The sequence below is a fragment of the Falco cherrug genome, chromosome 6, assembly GCF_023634085.1.
Source record: "Falco cherrug isolate bFalChe1 chromosome 6, bFalChe1.pri, whole genome shotgun sequence".
Taxonomy (NCBI): domain Eukaryota; kingdom Metazoa; phylum Chordata; class Aves; order Falconiformes; family Falconidae; genus Falco; species Falco cherrug.
The window spans coordinates 89,381,721-89,394,438 of record NC_073702.1 but is presented as its reverse complement, the minus strand read 5'-3'; positions in this window follow the sequence as shown (position 1 = coordinate 89,394,438).

Sequence of the window (12,718 nt, the reverse complement as noted above, 5' to 3'; positions counted from 1 at the left end):
TCTAGGGGCATTCCCCATGGGGACAAGGCGCCACAGACAACCCCTAGCCGATGGCAGCAACGGCTCTCTCTTCTGGGCCACAAAGGGTTCCTGCTGAATGCTGTTCCCCACAGAACGGGGAGCAGAGTCCTGCCTCTTCCTGCCCTCAGGGACTTAGCAGAGCTTTCTGACTCTCTCTTTGCAGGTGGAGATTCATTTCCAGCAGCTGAACCGCTCTGCCTGTTGGGCCTCCGCAACTGTTGTTTCCAATAAAATGTTCTTTTCTCTCTTCCGCCTGTGCCTGCCATGGGAGTTTCTGCTGTGGGGACCTCTTGTTTGGGCATGAATCCGCGGGGAGGAGTTTGGGACGGCCCCTTCTCCCAGCGCCCTGCCCAGTGGGCATTAGGGCTGCCTTGAGGTGCTTTAGGTGCGAAACCACGTCACAATATCACACAGAAGGCTGCCACCGGAAGGGACCCATGGAGATCATCTGGTCCAACATCTGCTCAAACAGGTTGCACAGCCGCAGCATGGCTGCTCTGCTACAGACAGAGCCGGGACCTTGGGTCCTGGTCCCGTTGACTCTGCTGCTTCCTACCATATGACTAGAGTGGGACAACCTCCCAAAGCCTGTCTACTTCTCAGAGGCAAATCCCCTTACAAAAAGCAGTCTGAGGTCTTCAACTAACTCATGGCCACACCACGCCACAGAACTCTAGACACTTGTGGAGCGGCTGTCTCCTAGTCCTCAGAGGGAAAGAGGACGAGAGCCACCAGAGCCACTTCCTCCCGAGCCACCAGAAGCTCTTCTGAAATGCCAGGGGGGTCCGTCAGAGCAGTGGTCTTCCATTTTTGGCCGGCAGACCGGGGGCATCCAAAGTCCGTTAAAGCTAAGAAAACCAGCCTCTTACCCGTGGGCTTCAATTTGCCATCAAGGAGGCTGAGCAGCTCCCCAAAGCCTTTTCAAGACTGGCAAATCAAGGAAGCTGGAAAATTGCTCCCTCAACATTCTGCACCAAAATTCTCATTTCACCTCCCTCTCTGGGGAACGAGATAGGACAGCACCATGAGCCAAGGCGCCGTGGCTGCAGGCATAACCCCCAGCCTTCTCACTCAAGCTGCTCATCAGATGAATAACCTGGATGAGTCTCCCTTCATGGTGAGTCTCTCGGGGCTCAAAGAAGCCACAGCTACAGAACTGGAAGTCTAATTCTGTGTGTGTCCTTGGGAAGTGCTTTCCCGTAAGGTCAAACAATAGCAACTGCTCAGTCAACACCACGAATCGCGTTGCGGTACCAGCCTTTATCCCCTTTCAGAATTCTGTTCTAGAGAAAAAAAGGGCAAAATAATATTAGAATGTTGAGGGATTGCACAGTTCCATGGGAGAAGGTGCCCCCTGTGTTGCAATGCCTGTGTGTGCCTGCACGGGGGTGCGCACAAGGATATTGCCTTGGCCCTGCTGGGTCACAGTCATCACACCTGACAGAAAGGCTTCACAGCTCCCCAGTGCCCAAAGGTTTTGGGAAAACAGACAACAAAGGTGAGGAGCCAGACTCCACCGATGCCCTCGGTGAGGGGAAGGCCACAGCGGCACCCCGTGATTGCACCATCAAAGGCCAACATCAGGCGTCCCTGGGACTAGCCTTTAGCCGCAACACCGGAGGAAACCAGGCTTTGCTGGCTCCACGGCTTGTGCCGTGAGTTGCGGCTCCCGCAGCAGTGTCACTGCACTGGGGACCTGGGCTGTCCTGGGTAGATGAGCACGGCTTTGTTCTCCTCCGCTCCCTCACCCCCACCTCCGGGGCAGGCTCGGCAGACACTTGCCCCGCTTCCCCACTGACCTGCTGAGACACTTTCCCTCTCAGCACCTCTGTTTCCTCTTCTTCAAAATGCCCACTATGACCTCTGTGAGACACTTGGATGTCCACAGATGAAGCGTGCTACGGCACGCCTGTGCGTTCTCTCTATTTTAAACTCTAGGTAACATAGGGCCGTGGGTTTTTTCTTTTGGTTATTCACCTTTACGAGTAAAAATGGAAATCAATGAGCCACTCTGAAAAACAAACAAAAAAAACCCCCCAAAAAAACCACAAAAAGGAGAAAACTCTTTGGATCAGCTTTCTCTTTCGAAGATAATTATGGGAAGGAAAGCAGTTTGAAACAATGGACGGCAAAGTGTAATGCTTAAAACTACAGGGCAGGGCATACTTGTCCACCCCACGGTTCACTGCTGCAATATTCCTCTTCTCTTCCGTTTTCTAAGTCATGTACAAAACATGCTTCCAAAATCAATTCTTTGGCTCCGAACCGCTGCCCCGTGCAGCAGGACGCCTGTCAGAGCCAAGCGTCACTAACGGAGGATTCCTCAGGGGATCTGCATGGGAAAATGAGTTCAGACTGCAACAGGTCCGGAGCGAGAAGGCAGCAGCCCCCCCAGGCTCCGCCCACTTTCCATTGGGGGTGGAGCTTTGGTCTCTGTGTTGGTTGTTGGGGACGGATTGTTGGTCTTTGTGTTGGTTGCTGGGGACAGAGCGTTGTTCTCTGTGTTGGTTGTTGGGGACGGAGTGTTGGTCAGTTGGAGCCAGCAGCCACCAGAGGCGGCAGGAGGGAGCTGTGCTGGCACGGAGTGGCGCTGGGACGAGGCAGGGTTTGGCCAAACAGCGCTGTCCTGGCACCAGCGCCCTATTTCCCATCCTCGCTATCGCCGGCTGGGCCACATCCTCTGTGCACGGCGAGGGTGCTGCTGTCCCGGGCAGGATGGGCCAGGCCAACTGCTGCAGTGGCTCCAGGTGGGCTCCCCCTGCGGCCTGGGGACACGCGGGCACGGCCGGACCCCACAGCAGTGGCCTTTCTCATGCCCGCTCTTCTCTGCTCTGCAGGGAGGCTCTCAGCGACAACGAGGCAGCGCTGAGCGCGGACGTGCGGCTGACCCAGGGCCGCAAGAGGAGTGAGAGGCGCCTTCTCCTCCTCCCGGAGGAACTGGTGGTGGCCAAGTTGCAGTAAGACCCTCAGAGCCCACCTGCTTTTCCCCCAGCCCTTGCCTGGCGACCAGGACAGGGACACCCTGGCACCCACCCCGGGCCCCGGCACCTCGGTGCTGGAGGCACCGGTGCCCGTCCCAAGGGCAGGTGGGGGACAGGGCTCTGCCTGTGGGGACCCCAAGGAGGCCACCTCCACCTCACTGCCCACGTCTCCCCTCCGCAGACGTGGCACCACCCTGCGCCCACAGCTCCGCGTGGCCCTGCACGAGCTGTGGGTGCTCAGCAGCCCAGAAAGGGCAGCGGGACACCAAGAAGAGGAAGGCAGCCATGAGGGCAGGACCTCCCTCATCCTCGCCTGGCCCACTGGCTCCTGCGTTGCCGACTTTGGGTGAGTCGTGGTGCCACGTCCCATGGCCGGGCAGGAGAGGTTCCCAGCTGTGCCCACGCCACCCTGTGAGTGGCCTCTGCCCCCCGTGCAGAGCCTGGCCAGGGGACAGGCAGCACGCCGGCAGGGAGGGATGGGGGCATTGCCACCTCCTGCATCCCCTGGCCACCTTTTGGTCCCCAGAAGGGAAGGGCAAAAGCATCTGTGTGGGCAGGGTGGCAGGACAGAGGGAGCCAGGGCTTGGGCAGCACCTCTGCCCCGCCCCGCGGGGCTCCATCCTGCCCCTGTGCCCTTCCCCACGGGGTAGGGGTGTGCAGGCACCCACCTCTGCCCACGGGCTGGGGGCTGCGGGGCCTGACACTGTGTCTCCTCTCTTTCTGCAGCTCCTGGGCCCTGAAGGAGCAGTGGGTGGACACGCTGCTTGGGTAAGCCGGGGGGATGCTCCCAGCTGGCCGGGGGAACACAGCTCCCCAGCTCTCCAGACAAGGGAGAAGAGGCGGCCTGGGGCTCACCCAGCTCTTTCCCTGTGCCTTCCCGCTCCACAGGACACCAGAAGGGCACAAGAGACCTCGAGTCACCCATGTGCCGTCACTCAGACTCCTGGAGAAGGAGCTAAGCCGCCGCTGTGCCGTGAGTGTCTCTCTGCTCCGGGCTCTGTCCCCGAGCAGTGGTCCTCCAGCCGAGCAGCTGAGGCATCGCCGCTCATCTTCTTCCCCTCCTTCTCTCTTGCCCAGTGGAGGACGTTCAGCGCCAGGAGCCTGGAGAGGCTGGTGGAGCGGCAGGCAAGGGTGAGGATGGCTGCCTTTCACCCGCCTCTGGCTGTGCCGGGGTGCCAGGGATGTGGAGCGAGGCGGGGGAGCTTGTGCCGGGGGAGGGAGAGAGCATCCCACGGTGCCTCTTGGGCAGTGGAGGGGGGTCGGGGAGCCACTAGGAACACTGGCATGGCCTCGCCGGTGGCACTGGTGCTAAGCGCTGCCGCCTTCTTGCAGACTGATGCCAAGCAAGGGCCTCCCGCGGCCGAATCGAGCAACGGAGAGGGACTTTGCCGCTCACCAGGTGAGTTTTGGAACAAAAGGCCACCTCCTGCAAGCAGCTGATCTGTGTTCACTTGTCCCTGGAGCGTCACCGTGCAGGTTGGGCAGCCCGAGGGAGGACATCGCCTGGATGAGCAAGGACACCCACTGGGCAGCGGCTGCCGGATCTGGCTCTGGGGGGACACGAAGCCTCTGCTGCTGCCCTGGTGGCATGCCGGCTCTCGGGAGCTTCCCAGCCACTGAACCGGAGCCACGGCTGCAGCTGCTGGCTCCCTGCCCATCCTGCCGCACTGCTCAGCACTGGGCGGCAGGCCGGGCAGGCTCCGGGACCGCTGGCCTGGCAGTCTCCACTGATGGGCTCTGGCTCTCTTTTGCTTTGCAGCAGGACTGAGCAGCAGCAGCAGCAGCAGCAGCAGGAGGGGGCTGCCCTGGCCCTTAGCTCTGCGGCAGAGCGCGGCCGTTGCCCAGGCACCAGGGCAGGCGGGCTCCAGCTGTGGCAAGGCGCTCTTTGGGCAGCCCCTGGCAGCCCTCGGTGGGGAGGATGGCGCGCTGCCCCAGCCCATGCAGGTAAGCCAGCCTGCACAGGGCTTGCCCAGCCCTCCCTCCGCATTTTCCGTAGAGGTGGTGGGTGTCCCGGGGCTCCAGGGACAGGGGACTGGGCTCTGCACCCACAGCAAGGAGCCAGCCCTGGGGCAGTGCTCTGGCCACCGCTGCTGGAAAGCAGCTCCTCAGCCAAGCAACTGTCCTCCCACCTCACCTGCAGGAGCTGCTGTCTGCCCTTTGGCAGGAAGGACCATCAACAGTGGGGATATTTCGCCTGTCTGCCAGCGGGACAGCAGTTCGGGAGCTGCGGGAGGCTCTGGACCGTGGCAGAGATGTCGACCTGGCCAGCCAGCCTGCGCTGCTGCTCGCTGTCATCCTGAAGGTGAGTGCTCCTGAGCTGCAGCTGGAGGAGCTCCTGGCCGGCCTGGAGCATTCAAAGGCTCACCTGGAGCCCTTGGTCTTGCAGGACTTCCTGCGAAACATTCCTGGCAGGCTCCTTGTGAACAGCATGTACGAGGACTGGATGGGAGCCATGCAGAAGACCAGCAGGGAGGAGAAGATGGAAGAGCTGAAAGCGTAAGTGTGGGCAGCAGCCTGCCTGTTGAGCAAGCAGGAGCCCTGACCGCTGGCTGAGAGCACCTGCAAGGCTTCGCAACGTGACCACTGGCTCCCGCCCACCTTGGGCAAGGCTGAGGGATGGCTGTGGGCAGCATGCGCCTTGTCTACCTTGTGCTCCTCTTCCCTCAGGGTGGCCGAGAAGTTGCCTGTGGCCAATCTGCTCCTTCTGAAGCGGCTGCTGGCTCTCCTACAGCACATCGGCCGCAATGAAGCCAGTAGCAAGATGAGCTGCAGCAACCTGGCTGTCTGTGTTGGGCCCAGCCTGCTGGGCCCACTTGATGAGGGCCTCCTTTCGCTGGAGGCCATGCTGAAGGTCACTGAGAAGGTACTGGCGCTGTAGTGAGCTGCAGCCTTGGCGGTCCCTCTGAGGTGGGATCTCTGGATTCCTCCTCCGTTGGGCAGATGCTGCTGGGGTGGCTGCCTGCAAGAGCAGCCCCACAGCCACCGCCTTCTGCGCACAGGCAAGGCGCAGGAGTGGCAAAGGCTGCTTGGTCCATTTCCAGCAGCTGGCTTGACAACAGGGCTTTGATGTGTGCAGGTGAAGGTGCTGGTGCAGTTTCTGGTGGAGAACTGTGGCGAAATCTTTGGGGAGGAGACAAGTGGCCCCCCCTGCCCAGCAGCCGAGGAGTCGCTGGCCACCAGGCAGAGATCTGGAGGTAAGAGGCAGTGGGACTGAGGGGTGTCACAGGCTGGGATGCTTGGGATGACAGAACCGGCAGCATCCTTTCTGGCGGGGCTGGGCATCCTGTGTGGTCCTCTCAGACCCGCTTGTCTCATGGCCTCTGCCCCTGCCTCTTGGGGCACAAACACTTTGCTCAGCAAGGTGAGCTGAGGCCTGCAGGCTGGGCACGGGGGGGTAGAAACAGAAGCGCTGGAGGGCTGCCGGTGGGTTTTGCTGGAGCTGGGTTTTACCTCCAAGAAGTCACCTGGCTGCAAGGGCTTTTTCTTTCTAGAGCTGCATTTGGAAGAGCCAAGTGTTTGTGCAGACACAGAGGATACCGAGCACTGGGCAGAAGCCTTGCAGCAGACATGCCCCTCTCTGCTCAGTGTCCTCGAAAAAGCTGGGGGAGAGACAGTGGTGGAGTCTGCAACGGGAGAGGTATGTCAGCCCCGCAGCCACGGTGACAGCCTGTCTTCTGCTGTAGGAGGGCAGTCTCTGAGGAGGCCACGTCGCTGCTGTGCCTCTGCCCGGCAGCAGAGCCGGGCTGCGTGTGGCTTATGCCTCCAGCCCCCCCAGGCTGATACATAGGAAGGGGAAGTGGCAAGGTGGTTCTCAAATGCACTAGGCATCTGCTTGAGCAAACAAAAGGCCCACAAAATAGCTACAAAAAGACAGAGGGGGTCAGAGGGGCTTTGCCGGGGCCCTACTTCATTGTCTCGATGTCAGAGCCTCAGCCGGTCTATTTTGCAGGGGCGCAGATGACTCTGCGCAATGTGGCCGATGCAAACCAGCCCAAGGGAGCTCCTCTGGACAGCTAAGGGGGCAGTCTGGCCAACAGTCGCTTCCCGCTCCAGGTTGTCCCGTGCCACCTCCCAACTGCAACATTTCTCTTGTAGGCACCTCCAGCTTTGCCTCCGACTGCGGCGAATGAAGAGACGGGACGCAGCTTGATGCAAGCAAGTTGTCCCTTTATTAGTGATTTTCTTACAATTATATACCTTTCTACCTCCTACATATTACACACTGATTGGTTAAATCTTAAGCGTAAAAAACACTGATTGGTTGATATTTAAGGCACACCGTTAGAACAATAGGAACTTACTAGTTTATCTTGACCTAGCAATAATTTCTATTCCAAGGTTAGGGAGTTTCTTTCTACGCGGCTTTCTTGATTACATATCGGCGCCATCCGTTCCCTTATCTGGCTACTTGTTTCTCTGTCCGTCTGGTTGCCTCCTCAGCTGTGACGGCTCAGGGGTCTGCAGTTAGCTTGTTCCTTTGTTCCCAGGGCTTGTGCCCTACAAGTTCTAACAAGTCTCTATTCATCAGGCTATCAGTACTTGGACTCTTGTCCTTGAGGACTTGTCCTACATCCAACCACCATCAACAGTGGGGATATTTCGCCTGTCTGCCAGCGGGACAGCAGTTCGGGAGCTGTGGGAGGCTCTGGACCGTGGCAGAGATGTCGACCTGGCCAGCCAGCCTGCGCTGCTGCTCGCTGTCATCCTGAAGGTGAGTGCTCCTGAGCTGCAGCTGGAGGAGCTCCTGGCCGGCCTGGAGCATTCAAAGGCTCACCTGGAGCCCTTGGTCTTGCAGGACTTCCTGCGAAACATTCCTGGCAGGCTCCTTGTGAACAGCATGTACGAGGACTGGATGGGAGCCATGCAGAAGACCAGCAGGGAGGAGAAGATGGAAGAGCTGAAAGCGTAAGTGTGGGCAGCAGCCTGCCTGTTGAGCAAGCAGGAGCCCTGACCGCTGGCTGAGAGCACCTGCAAGGCTACGCAACGTGACCACTGGCTCCCGCCCACCTTGGGCAAGGCTGAGGGATGGCTGTGGGCAGCATGCGCCTTGTCTACCTTGTGCTCCTCTTCCCTCAGGGTGGCCGAGAAATTGCCTGTGGCCAATCTGCTCCTTCTGAAGCGGCTGCTGGCTCTCCTACAGCACATCGGCCGCAATGAAGCCAGTAGCAAGATGAGCTGCAGCAACCTGGCTGTCTGTGTTGGGCCCAGCCTGCTGGGCCCACTTGATGAGGGCCTCCTTTCGCTGGAGGCCATGCTGAAGGTCACTGAGAAGGTACTGGCGCTGTAGTGAGCTGCAGCCTTGGCGGTCCCTCTGAGGTGGGATCTCTGGATTCCTCCTCCGTTGGGCAGATGCTGCTGGGGTGGCTGCCTGCAAGAGCAGCCCCACAGCCACCGCCTTCTGCGCACAGGCAAGGCGCAGGAGTGGCAAAGGCTGCTTGGTCCATTTCCAGCAGCTGGCTTGACAACAGGGCTTTGATGTGTGCAGGTGAAGGTGCTGGTGCAGTTTCTGGTGGAGAACTGTGGCGAAATCTTTGGGGAGGAGACAAGTGGCCCCCCCTGCCCAGCAGCCGAGGAGTCGCTGGCCACCAGGCAGAGATCTGGAGGTAAGAGGCAGTGGGACTGAGGGGTGTCACAGGCTGGGATGCTTGGGATGACAGAACCGGCAGCATCCTTTCTGGCGGGGCTGGGCATCCTGTGTGGTCCTCTCAGACCCGCTTGTCTCATGGCCTCTGCCCCTGCCTCTTGGGGCACAAACACTTTGCTCAGCAAGGTGAGCTGAGGCCTGCAGGCCGGGCACGGGGGGGTAGAAACAGAAGCGCTGGAGGGCTGCCGGTGGGTTTTGCTGGAGCTGGGTTTTACCTCCAAGAAGTCACCTGGCTGCAAGGGCTTTTTCTTTCTAGAGCTGCATTTGGAAGAGCCAAGTGTTTGTGCAGACACAGAGGATACCGAGCACTGGGCAGAAGCCTTGCTGCAGACATGCCCCTCTCTGCTCAGTGTCCTCGAAAAAGCTGGGGGAGAGACAGTGGTGGAGTCTGCAACGGGAGAGGTATGTCAGCCCCGCAGCCACGGTGACAGCCTGTCTTCTGCTGTAGGAGGGCAGTCTCTGAGGAGGCCACGTCGCTGCTGTGCCTCTGCCCGGCAGCAGAGCCGGGCTGCGTGTGGCTTATGCCTCCAGCCCCCCCAGGCTGATACATAGGAAGGGGAAGTGGCAAGGTGGTTCTCAAATGCACTAGGCATCTGCTTGAGCAAACAAAAGGCCCACAAAATAGCTACAAAAAGACAGAGGGGGTCAGAGGGGCTTTGCCGGGGCCCTACTTCATTGTCTCGATGTCAGAGCCTCAGCCGGTCTATTTTGCAGGGGCGCAGATGACTCTGCGCAATGTGGCCGATGCAAACCAGCCCAAGGGAGCTCCTCTGGACAGCTAAGGGGGCAGTCTGGCCAACAGTCGCTTCCCGCTCCAGGTTGTCCCTTGCCACCTCCCAACTGCAACATTTCTCTTGTAGGCACCTCCAGCTTTGCCTCCAACTGCGGCGAATGAAGAGACGGGACGCAGCTTGATGCAAGCAAGTTGTCCCTTTATTAGTGATTTTCTTACAATTATATACCTTTCTACCTCCTACATATTACACACTGATTGGTTAAATCTTAAGCGTAAAAAACACTGATTGGTTGATATTTAAGGCACACCGTTAGAACAATAGGAACTTACTAGTTTATCTTGACCTAGCAATAATTTCTATTCCAAGGTTAGGGAGTTTCTTTCTACACGGCTTTCTTGATTACATATCGGCGCCATCCGTTCCCTTATCTGGCTACTTGTTTCTCTGTCCGTCTGGTTGCCTCCTCAGCTGTGACGGCTCAGGGGTCTGCAGTTAGCTTGTTCCTTTGTTCCCAGGGCTTGTGCCCTACAAGTTCTAACAAGTCTCTATTCATCAGGCTATCAGTACTTGGACTCTTGTCCTTGAGGACTTGTCCTACATCCAACCACCATCAACAGTGGGGATATTTCGCCTGTCTGCCAGCGGGACAGCAGTTCGGGAGCTGTGGGAGGCTCTGGACCGTGGCAGAGATGTCGACCTGGCCAGCCAGCCTGCGCTGCTGCTCGCTGTCATCCTGAAGGTGAGTGCTCCTGAGCTGCAGCTGGAGGAGCTCCTGGCCGGCCTGGAGCATTCAAAGGCTCACCTGGAGCCCTTGGTCTTGCAGGACTTCCTGCGAAACATTCCTGGCAGGCTCCTTGTGAACAGCATGTACGAGGACTGGATGGGAGCCATGCAGAAGACCAGCAGGGAGGAGAAGATGGAAGAGCTGAAAGCGTAAGTGTGGGCAGCAGCCTGCCTGTTGAGCAAGCAGGAGCCCTGACCGCTGGCTGAGAGCACCTGCAAGGCTACGCAAGGTGACCACTGGCTCCCGCCCACCTTGGGCAAGGCTGAGGGATGGCTGTGGGCAGCATGCGCCTTGTCTACCTTGTGCTCCTCTTCCCTCAGGGTGGCCGAGAAGTTGCCTGTGGCCAATCTGCTCCTTCTGAAGCGGCTGCTGGCTCTCCTACAGCACATCGGCCGCAATGAAGCCAGTAGCAAGATGAGCTGCAGCAACCTGGCTGTCTGTGTTGGGCCCAGCCTGCTGGGCCCACTTGATGAGGGCCTCCTTTCGCTGGAGGCCATGCTGAAGGTCACTGAGAAGGTACTGGCGCTGTAGTGAGCTGCAGCCTTGGCGGTCCCTCTGAGGTGGGATCTCTGGATTCCTCCTCCGTTGGGCAGATGCTGCTGGGGTGGCTGCCTGCAAGAGCAGCCCCACAGCCACCGCCTTCTGCGCACAGGCAAGGCGCAGGAGTGGCAAAGGCTGCTTGGTCCATTTCCAGCAGCTGGCTTGACAACAGGGCTTTGATGCGTGCAGGTGAAGGTGCTGGTGCAGTTTCTGGTGGAGAACTGTGGCGAAATCTTTGGGGAGGAGACAAGTGGCCCCCCCTGCCCAGCAGCCGAGGAGTCGCTGGCCACCAGGCAGAGATCTGGAGGTAAGAGGCAGTGGGACTGAGGGGTGTCACAGGCTGGGATGCTTGGGATGACAGAACCGGCAGCATCCTTTCTGGCGGGGCTGGGCATCCTGTGTGGTCCTCTCAGACCCGCTTGTCTCATGGCCTCTGCCCCTGCCTCTTGGGGCACAAACACTTTGCTCAGCAAGGTGAGCTGAGGCCTGCAGGCCGGGCACGGGGGGGTAGAAACAGAAGCGCTGGAGGGCTGCCGGTGGGTTTTGCTGGAGCTGGGTTTTACCTCCAAGAAGTCACCTGGCTGCAAGGGCTTTTTCTTTCTAGAGCTGCATTTGGAAGAGCCAAGTGTTTGTGCAGACACAGAGGATACCGAGCACTGGGCAGAAGCCTTGCAGCAGACATGCCCCTCTCTGCTCAGTGTCCTCGAAAAAGCTGGGGGAGAGACAGTGGTGGAGTCTGCAACGGGAGAGGTATGTCAGCCCCGCAGCCACGGTGACAGCCTGTCTTCTGCTGTAGGAGGGCAGTCTCTGAGGAGGCCACGTCGCTGCTGTGCCTCTGCCCGGCAGCAGAGCCGGGCTGCGTGTGGCTTATGCCTCCAGCCCCCCCAGGCTGATACATAGGAAGGGGAAGTGGCAAGGTGGTTCTCAAATGCACTAGGCATCTACTTGAGCAAACAAAAGGCCCACAAAATAGCTACAAAAAGACAGAGGGGGTCAGAGGGGCTTTGCCGGGGCCCTACTTCATTGTCTCGATGTCAGAGCCTCAGCCGGTCTATTTTGCAGGGGCGCAGATGACTCTGCGCAATGTGGCCGATGCAAACCAGCCCAAGGGAGCTCCTCTGGACAGCTAAGGGGGCAGTCTGGCCAACAGTCGCTTCCCGCTCCAGGTTGTCCCTTGCCACCTCCCAACTGCAACATTTCTCTTGTAGGCACCTCCAGCTTTGCCTCCAACCACCATCAAGAGTGCAGCAGGCCCCCTGGGGTGTCCAGTCAAGCTGGCCAGCCTTTCAGAGGACAGAAGGTAAAATGGGCTCGCTTTGGGTCAAATCAGAGGGTACTCCGCTGGAGGGTGGCTTTCCCCCTAACTAATACCACTGCGGGATGGAAAGGTCTGCAGGCTCTCTCCAGAGCAAGGAAGGCAGAAGGCTAAGGAGAAGAGAGGCCTGGGGAGAGGACACTAAAAGCTGCACGGAAAAGAGGAGGACGAAGATAGAAAAACTGTTGCGGGCTGGACCAGCCAAAAGACGCACGAAGGTGCGGAAGATCAGGAGGTCCAGGTGTGTACCAGGCGCTGCTGCCCATCTTTCTCAGCTCTCAGCACTGCTCTGCGTCAGTGCAACTCGCTGGCAAGGGTGGGCGAGGGATGGTGCTGGGCAGGGTTTGGAACGAGCTCCGTGGTGGCAGCCCAGGGGCTCCCCAGGGAGCCCTGCTGCGTGGCACAGGGGCACTACGCATCTCTGCTCCCACGCAGGTCTCTAGGGGCATTCCCCATGGGGACAAGGCGCCACAGACAACCCCTAGCCGATGGCAGCAACGGCTCTCTCTTCTGGGCCACAAAGGGTTCCTGCTGAATGCTGTTCCCCACAGAACGGGGAGCAGAGTCCTGCCTCTTCCTGCCCTCAGGGACTTAGCAGAGCTTTCTGACTCTCTCTTTGCAGGTGGAGATTCATTTCCAGCAGCTGAACCGCTCTGCCTGTTGGGCCTCCGCAACTGTTGTTTCCAATAAAATGTT